Source organism: Cryptomeria japonica, unplaced genomic scaffold (genome assembly GCF_030272615.1).
Source record: "Cryptomeria japonica unplaced genomic scaffold, Sugi_1.0 HiC_scaffold_64, whole genome shotgun sequence".
Taxonomy (NCBI): Eukaryota; Viridiplantae; Streptophyta; class Pinopsida; order Cupressales; family Cupressaceae; genus Cryptomeria; species Cryptomeria japonica.
Genome location: NW_026728886.1, coordinates 422,501 through 431,075, shown reverse-complemented (window position 1 = coordinate 431,075; position 8,575 = coordinate 422,501). Strand labels below are relative to the sequence as shown.

Below are 8,575 nucleotides of genomic sequence, written 5' to 3'. Positions count from 1 at the left end.
ATGCCAATGTGGGTCATAGGGTGGGTACTAGGGTGGGCTGCAATGTGGGTGCCAAGGTGGGTAACATGCTCGGTTGGTTCTAAATTGGGTGTCAGGGTGGGTGTGCACCCACCTTGCCCGAGGTGGGTGCCAAGGTGCCAGTGTGGGTGGGTGCTAAGGTGGATGCCAAGGTGGGTGAGAAGGTGGGTGATAGGTTGAGTGGTAGGATGGGTGGGTGCCAAGATGGGTCACAGGGTGGGTGCAAGGGTGGGTAGGTGCTAGGGTTGGTGTCAGGGTGGGTGGGTGCTAGGTTGGGTTCCAAGGTGGGTGCGAGGGTGAGTGTCAAGGTGGGTCACAGGTTAGGTGCTAGGATGGGTGAGTGCTAGGGTGCAAAGGTGCCAGAATGGGTGCTAGGATGGGTCGATGCTAGGGTGAGTGGCAAGGTGGGTCCACAAGTGTCAAGGTGGGTGCCGAGGTGGGTGCCAACTTGGGTTCCAAGGTGGGTGCCAAGTGGGCGACTGCTATGGTGGATGCCAAGGTGGGTCACGGGGTGGGTGCCAAGTTGCTAGGTTGTGTTCCAAGGTGGGTGCCAACGTGGCTGCTAGGGTGCGTGGGTTAAAGGGTGTGTCACAACGTGGGTGCCAGGATGGGTGCGCACCCACACTGGCCAAGACGGGTGCAAGGTTGGGTTCCAAGCCCGGTCACAGGCTGGGTGCTAGGATGGGTGGGTGCCAAGGTGGGCACCAGGGTGGGTGCACCCACCCTGGCCAAGGTGGGTCACGGGGTGGGTCCTAGGGTGGGTAACAGGGTGGGTACTAAGGTGCGTGCCAAGGTGGGTCATGGGGTGGGTGCCAAGGTGGGCACCAGGGTGGGTGTGCACCAACCCTAGCCAGGGTAGGTCACGGGGTGGTTGTCGGGGTGGGCGTCAAGGAGCCAAGGTGGGTGGCAAGTAGCCAAGTTGCGTGCCAAGGTGGGTGTCGGGGTGGGTGCCAAGGATCCAAGGTGGGTGCCAAGGAACCAAGGTGGGTGTCTGGGTGGGTGCCGAGGTGGGAGCCAGGGTGGGTCCCAAGGTGAGTGCAAAGGTGGGTGCCAGGGTCAAGGTGAGTGCCAATGTGGGTTCCAAGGTGCCAGGGTCAGGGTGAGTGCCAATGTGGGTTCAAAGGTGCTAAGTTGGGTGCGAGGTTGGGTGCGAGGGTGGGTGGGTGCCAAGGTGTGCTAGGTGGAAGCCCGGGTGGGTCGGCATCCCATGGGTGTCGAGTTGGGTGCCTGATGGGTGCTTCTTGTCAAGTTTTAGTCGTCGGGACTCATTTCGAGCCTTAGAGGTCGTTTCTTGTCCGGTTGCCCTGTCTTCGACCTGGGAACCCAATTTTGGTCCTCGGGTCCCATTTTTTTTTGTCTCGCATCCCACTTTTGGCCTGTGGCCTTTTCGGGGTCGATTCTCGTTTTGGGCATCAGAGCATGTTTCTTCTCCTAAAACCCAATATTTGTTTATTAAGTCTCGGAACACATTTTTGTTCTCGTGGACCCATCATGGGTCTTGGAACGCATTTGTGGTCCTTGGGTCCCATTTTGCATCCCGAAACTTGTGTTTTGGTGCTTGATCCCTATTTTGGGTGCCCACCTTGCACCAAGTGCGCACCCGGGGCAAACCGAGCGCCTTGGTGCACCGGGGCAAGATCGAGCGTGCACCCGAGGCGCCCCGAACATGCACCAAGGTGCACTCGGCCCACATGTGAGCGCAGGTCGTTGCGCCCGAGGTGGTGTGTGGGCACCGCGTTGCAGACGGGACACTGCACGCACACGACGCCCCGTCCAGGTGCACGCACGTAGGCCGGGCCGGGTGCACACCCGACGCCCTAGCAAGGTGCGCGCACCCGGGCAGGGCTCACACTTGGCGAACGGGGCGCACTTCGCGAGGGAGGGTGTGCACCTCGACGGGGGTGGGTGGCCGGGGTGGATTCGCACGTGGGTCGCGGTTTGCTAAGTACACACTGCGACAAGCTCATAACGGGTGCGATCATACCAGCGTTAGTGCACCGGATCCCATCAGAACTCCGCAGTTAAGCGCGCTTGGGCCGGAGTAGTACTGGGATGGGTGACCTCCCGGGAAGTCCCGGTGTTGCACCCTTTCTTAGTTTTTCGCCGGGCGTCGCAATGCTATTTGAATAAACCTTTTGCCCGTTTGCGTTCTCGTCGGGGCCGGGCCGGGCCGGGGTGCGCTGCCCGCACTACCGCGCGCGCGGGGGCGACACCGAGCGCGCACCCGAGGTGCCCCGAGCACACAGGCCACGGTGCAACCCGGGCGTTGTGCGCGCACCCCGGTGCGCCCGAGGTGCTGCGCGCGCACCCAGGTGAAATCGGTGTGCACCTCGGCCAGTGCGCGCTCGGTCGAGTCGCGCACGTTGGCCAAGGTGCACGGTGATGTTTCTTACTCTAAGGTTCCGCACCAGACGCCCGGGACAGGTGAGCGAAGCTGGGCGGGGCCGGGTGCGCGGCCGGGGCAGGTGCACGCAGCTGGAGAGAGCTTTGGAGCACACCAGAGGTGCGCACCTTGGAGCACACTTCGGAGCGCACCAATGATGCGCTCCATTCAAAAGTTTCCTGAAAAGGCAAAAAAAGTTGAGATTATAGAATTTCCCACTTGAGAGATTGTAAAAAAAAAAAATTTAAAATGAAGGAAACGCGGGTGCCAAGGTGTGCGCGCCCGGGTGCGCAGCCCAGCCAAGGTGTGCGCACCAAGGCGCCCACCCTGGCGAAGGTGCACGCAAGGTGCGCACCCGAGGCAAACCGGACAATTAACCCAACTTTCGACTTCGCGCGCACCTGCGCACCTTGGAGCGCACTTCGGAGCGCTCCTTGGTGCGCACCAATCTTGGGCACCTCGGAGTGCACCATGGCGCCCACCAAGGTGCGCACCCGGGGCAAACCGAGCTCCGACTTCGTGCGCACCTTGGAGCGCACGAAAGGTGCGCACCATGGCGCCCACCAAGGTGCGCAGCCCAGCCAAGGCGTGCGCATCAAGGTGCGCACCCTGGCGAAGGTGCGCACCCGGGGCAAACCGAGCTCCGACTTCGTGCGCACCTTGGAGCGCACAAAGGGTGCGCAACCCAGCCAAGGTGTGCGCACCCCGGGCAAACCGAGCTCCGAATCGTGCGCACCTTGGAGCACACTTCGGAGCCCTCCTTGGTGCGCACCGATGTTGCGCACCTCGGAGCGCACCCGGGGAAAACAATGCAATTAACCCGACTTTCGACTTCGTGGGCACCTCGGAGCGCTCTCGGGTTCGCACCTCGGAGCACACCGAGGTGCGCACCTTTGATGCGCTGCCTTCACCAATTTCCAGAAAAGGCAAGAAAACATTGAGAAGGTGTGCGCACCGAGGTGCCCACCCTGGCGAAGGTGCACGCGAGGTGCGCACCCGGGGCAAACCGGGCTCCGACTTCGTGCACGCCATGCTGCGCACCTTGGAGGGCCATGGTGCGCACCTTGGAGCACACTTCGGAGCGCTCAATGGTGCCCAACCCAGCCAAGGTGCCCACCGCGGCGAAGGTGCACGCGAGGTGCGCACCCGGGGCAAACCGGGCTCCGACTTCGTGCACGCCGCACCTTGGAGCACACTTCGGAGCGCTCCTTGGTGCGCACCAGGGCGCGCAACCCAGCCGAGGTGCCCACCCCGGCGAAGGTGCACGCGGGGTGCGCACCCGGGGCAAACCGGGCTCCGACTTCGTGCACGCCATGGTGCCCACCGCGCCAAGGTGCACGCGAGGTGCGCACCCGGGGCAAACCGGGCTCCGACTTCGTGCACGCCGCACCTTGGAGCACACTTCGGAGCGCTCCTTGGTGCGCACCAGGGCGCGCAACCCAGCCGAGGTGCCCACCCCGGCGAAGGTGCACGCGAGGTGCGCACCCGGGGCAAACCGGGCTCCGACTTCGTGCACGCCATGGTGCCCACCGCGGCGAAGGTGCACGCGAGGTGCGCACCCGGGGCAAACCGGGCTCCGACTTCGTGCACGCCGCACCTTGGAGCACACTTCGGAGCGCTCCTTGGTGCGCACCATGGTGCCCACCAGGGCGCGCAACCCCGCCGAAGGTGCACGCGAGGTGCGCACCCGGGGCAAACCGGGCTCCGACTTCGTGCACGCCGCACCTTGGAGCACACTTCGGAGCGCTCCTTGGTGCGCACCAGGGCGCGCAACCCCGCCGAAGGTGCACGCGAGGTGCGCACCCGGGGCAAACCGGGCTCCGACTTCGTGCACGCCATGGTGCGCACCAGGGTGCCCACCGCGGCGAAGGTGCGCACCCGGGGCAAACCAGGCTCCGACTTCGTGCACGCCGCACCTTGGAGCACACTTCGGAGCGCTCCTTGGTGCGCACCAGGGCGCGCAACCCAGCCGAGGTGCCCACCCCGGCGAAGGTGCACGCGAGGTGCGCACCCGGGGCAAACCGGGCTCCGACTTCGTGCACGCCATGGTGCCCACCGCGGCGAAGGTGCGCACCCGGGGCAAACCGGGCTAGGACTTCGTGCACGCCGCACCTTGGAGCACACTTTGGAGCGCTCCTTGGTGCGCACCATGGTGCCCACCAGGCCGCGCAACCCAGCCAAGGTGTGCGCACCAAGGTGCACGCGAGGTGCGCACCCGGGGCAAACCGGGGTCCGGCTTCGTGCACGCCGCACCTTGGAGCACACATCGGGGCGCTCCCGGGTTCGCACCGGCGTTGCGCACCGTGGTGGGCACCTCGGAGCGCACCGTGGTGGGCACCTCGGAGCACACCAAGGTGGGCAGCGAGGTGCGCACCTTTGATGCGATGCCTTCACTAATTTCCATAAAAGGCAAAAAAAAACGAGATTTTAAAATTTCCGTTTTGAAAGATAGTGAGAAAAAGGGAATGCTGGTGCCATCTTGAGCCCGCCCTGGTGCGCAGCCCAGCCAAGGTGTGCGCACCAAGGTGCCCACCCTGGCGAAGGTGCGCGCCCGGGCAATTAACCCAACTTCCAACTTCGCGCGCGCCAGGGTGGGAGCGCACCCAACAACCGGGCCTGGGAAGAGCCAATGCGAGAAACCCCACCAAACGCTCTGACAAAAAAAGAGGGGGCGCTCCAGTAACCCCGCTTCGGAGCGCACCCTGGGCAAACCCAGCCAGGGTGCCCACCCCGGCCAAGGTGCAGGCGAGGTGCGCACCCGGGGCAAACCGGGCTCCGACAACGTGCACGCCGCACCTTGGAGCACACTTCGTAGCGCTCCCGGGTGCGCACCTCAGAGCACACCAAGGTGGGCAGCGAGGTGCGCACCTTTGATGCGCTGCCTTCACTAATTTCCAGAAAAGGCAAAAAAAAGAGGAGATTTTAAAATTTCCGTTTTGAAAGATAGTGAAAAAAACGGAACGCGGGTGCCATCTTGAGCCCGCCCTGGTGCACAGCCCAGGTAAGGTGCCCACCCTGGCAAAGGTGCGCACCCGGGCAATTAACCCTACTTCCGACTTCGTGCGCGCCAGGGTGGCAACCGGGCCTGGGAAGAGCCAATGCGAGAAACCCCACCAAACGCTCCGACAAAAAAAGAGGCGGCGCTCCAATAACCCCGCTTCGGAGCGCAGCCGGGGCAAACCCAGCCAAGGTGCCCACCCCGACGAAGGTGCACGCGAGGTGCGCACCCGGGGCAAACCGGGCTCCGACAACGTGCACGCAGCACCTTGGAGCACACTTCGAAGCACTCCCGGGTGCCCACCGGCGTTGCGCACCGTGGTGGGCAGCGAGGTGCGCACCTTTGATGCGCTGCCTTCACTAATTTCCAGAAAAGGCAAAAAAAAATGAGATTTTAAAATTTCCGTTTTGAAAGATAGTGAAAAAAACGGAACGCGGGTGCCATCTTGAGCCCGCCCTGGTGCGCAGCCCAGGCAAGGCATGCGCACCAAGGTGCCCACCCGCGGTGCACGCCCGGGGCAAACCGGGCTCCGACTTCGTGCAGGCCGCACCTTGGAGCACACTTCGGAGCGCTCCTTGGTGCGCACCATGGTGCCCACCAGGGCGCACCCGGGGCAAACCGGGCTCCGACTTCGTGCACGCCGCACCTTGGAGCACACATCGGAGCGCTCCCAGGTTCGCACCAGCGTTGCGCACCTTTGATGCGCTGCCTTCACTAATTTCCAGAAAAGGCAAAAAAAAACGATATTTTAAAATTTCCGTTCTGAAAGATAGTGAAAAAAACGGAACGCGGGTGCCATCTTGAGCCCTTCCTGGTGCGCAGCCCAGGCAAGTTGTGCGCACCAAGGTGCCCACCCTGGCGGAGGTGCGCGCCCGGGGCAAACCGGGCTCCGACTTCGTGCACTGCATGGTGCCCACCAAGGCGCGCAACCCAGCCAAGGTGCCCACCGCAGCGAAGGTGCACGCGAGGTGCGCACCCGAGGTGCACACCCGGGGCAAACCGAGCTCCGACTTCGTGCACGCCGCACCTTGGAGCACACTTCAGAGCGCTCCTTGGTGCGCACCAGGGCGCGCAACCCAGCCAAGGTGCTCACCCCGGCGAAGGTGCACGCGAGGTGCGCACCCGGGGCAAGCCGGGCTCGGACTTCGTGCACGCCGCACCTTGGAGCACACATCGGAGCGCTCCCGGGTTCGCACCAGCATTGCGCACCTTTGATGCGCTGCCTTCACTAATTTCCAGAAAAGGCAAAAAAAAAAAAAAAACGAGATTTTAAAATTTCCGTTTTGAAAGATAGTGAAAAAAACGGAACGCGGGTGCCATCTTGAGCCCGCCCTGGTGTGCAGCCCAGGCAAGTTGTGCGCACCAAGGCACCCACCCTGGCCAAGGTGGGTCACGGGGTGGGTCCTAGGGTGGGTAACGGGGTGGGTACTAAGGTGCGTGCCAAGGTGGGTCATGGGGTGGGTGCCAAGGTGGGCACCAGGGTGGGTGTGCACCAACCCTAGCCAGGGTAGGTCACGGGGTGGTTGTCGGGGTGGGCGTCAAGGAGCCAAGGTGGGTGGCAAGTAGCCAAGTTGCGTGCCAAGGTGGGTGTCGGGGTGGGTGCCAAGGATCCAAGGTGGGTGCCAAGGAACCAAGGTGGGTGTCTGGGTGGGTGCCGAGGTGGGAGCCAGGGTGGGTCCCAAGGTGAGTGCAAAGGTGGGTGCCAGGGTCAAGGTGAGTGCCAATGTGGGTTCCAAGGTGCCAGGGTCAGGGTGAGTGCCAATGTGGGTTCAAAGGTGCTAAGTTGGGTGCGAGGTTGGGTGCGAGGGTGGGTGGGTGCCAAGGTGTGCTAGGTGGAAGCCCGGGTGGGTCGGCATCCCATGGGTGTCGAGTTGGGTGCCTGATGGGTGCTTCTTGTCAAGTTTTAGTCGTCGGGACTCATTTCGAGCCTTAGAGGTCGTTTCTTGTCCGGTTGCCCTGTCTTCGACCTGGGAACCCAATTTTGGTCCTCGGGTCCCATTTTTTTTTGTCTCGCATCCCACTTTTGGCCTGTGGCCTTTTCGGGGTCGATTCTCGTTTTGGGCATCAGAGCATGTTTCTTCTCCTAAAACCCAATATTTGTTTATTAAGTCTCGGAACACATTTTTGTTCTCGTGGACCCATCATGGGTCTTGGAACGCATTTGTGGTCCTTGGGTCCCATTTTGCATCCCGAAACTTGTGTTTTGGTGCTTGATCCCTATTTTGGGTGCCCACCTTGCACCAAGTGCGCACCCGGGGCAAACCGAGCGCCTTGGTGCACCGGGGCAAGATCGAGCGTGCACCCGAGGCGCCCCGAACATGCACCAAGGTGCACTCGGCCCACATGTGAGCGCAGGTCGTTGCGCCCGAGGTGGTGTGTGGGCACCGCGTTGCAGACGGGACACTGCACGCACACGACGCCCCGTCCAGGTGCACGCACGTAGGCCGGGCCGGGTGCACACCCGACGCCCTAGCAAGGTGCGCGCACCCGGGCAGGGCTCACACTTGGCGAACGGGGCGCACTTCGCGAGGGAGGGTGTGCACCTCGACGGGGGTGGGTGGCCGGGGTGGATTCGCACGTGGGTCGCGGTTTGCTAAGTACACACTGCGACAAGCTCATAACGGGTGCGATCATACCAGCGTTAGTGCACCGGATCCCATCAGAACTCCGCAGTTAAGCGCGCTTGGGCCGGAGTAGTACTGGGATGGGTGACCTCCCGGGAAGTCCCGGTGTTGCACCCTTTTTTAGTTTTTCGCCGGGCGTCGCAATGCTATTTGAATAAACCTTTTGCCCGTTTGCGTTCTCGTCGGGGCCGGGCCGGGCCGGGGTGCGCTGCCCGCACTACCGCGCGCGCGGGGGGCGACACCGAGCGCGCACCCGAGGCGCCCCGAGCACACAGGCCACGGTGCAACCCGGGCGTTGTGCGCGCACCCCGGTGCGCCCGAGGTGCTGCGCGCGCACCCAGGTGAAATCGGTGTGCACCTCGGCCAGTGCGCGCTCGGTCGAGTCGCGCACGTTGGCCAAGGTGCACGGTGATGTTTCTTACTCTAAGGTTCCGCACCAGACGCCCGGGACAGGTGAGCGAAGCTGGGCGGGGCCGGGTGCGCGGCCGGGGCAGGTGCACGCAGCTAGAGAGAGCTTTGGAGCACACCAGAGGTGCGCACCTTGGAGCACAC

The 8,575-nt window shown here is 63.2% G+C and overlaps 2 non-coding genes across 2 annotated transcripts; both read left to right on the top strand.

The window, feature by feature from the left end:
• The first annotated feature begins 1,988 nt into the window (after positions 1-1,988).
• Positions 1,989-2,107, top strand: LOC131863513 (5S ribosomal RNA). Its single transcript, XR_009362413.1, has one exon. It is a non-coding gene; the product is annotated as a 5S ribosomal RNA (ribosomal RNA).
• Positions 2,108-8,021: 5,914 nt separating this feature from the next.
• Positions 8,022-8,140, top strand: LOC131863512 (5S ribosomal RNA). Its single transcript, XR_009362412.1, has one exon. It is a non-coding gene; the product is annotated as a 5S ribosomal RNA (ribosomal RNA).
• Positions 8,141-8,575: the final 435 nt, after the last annotated feature.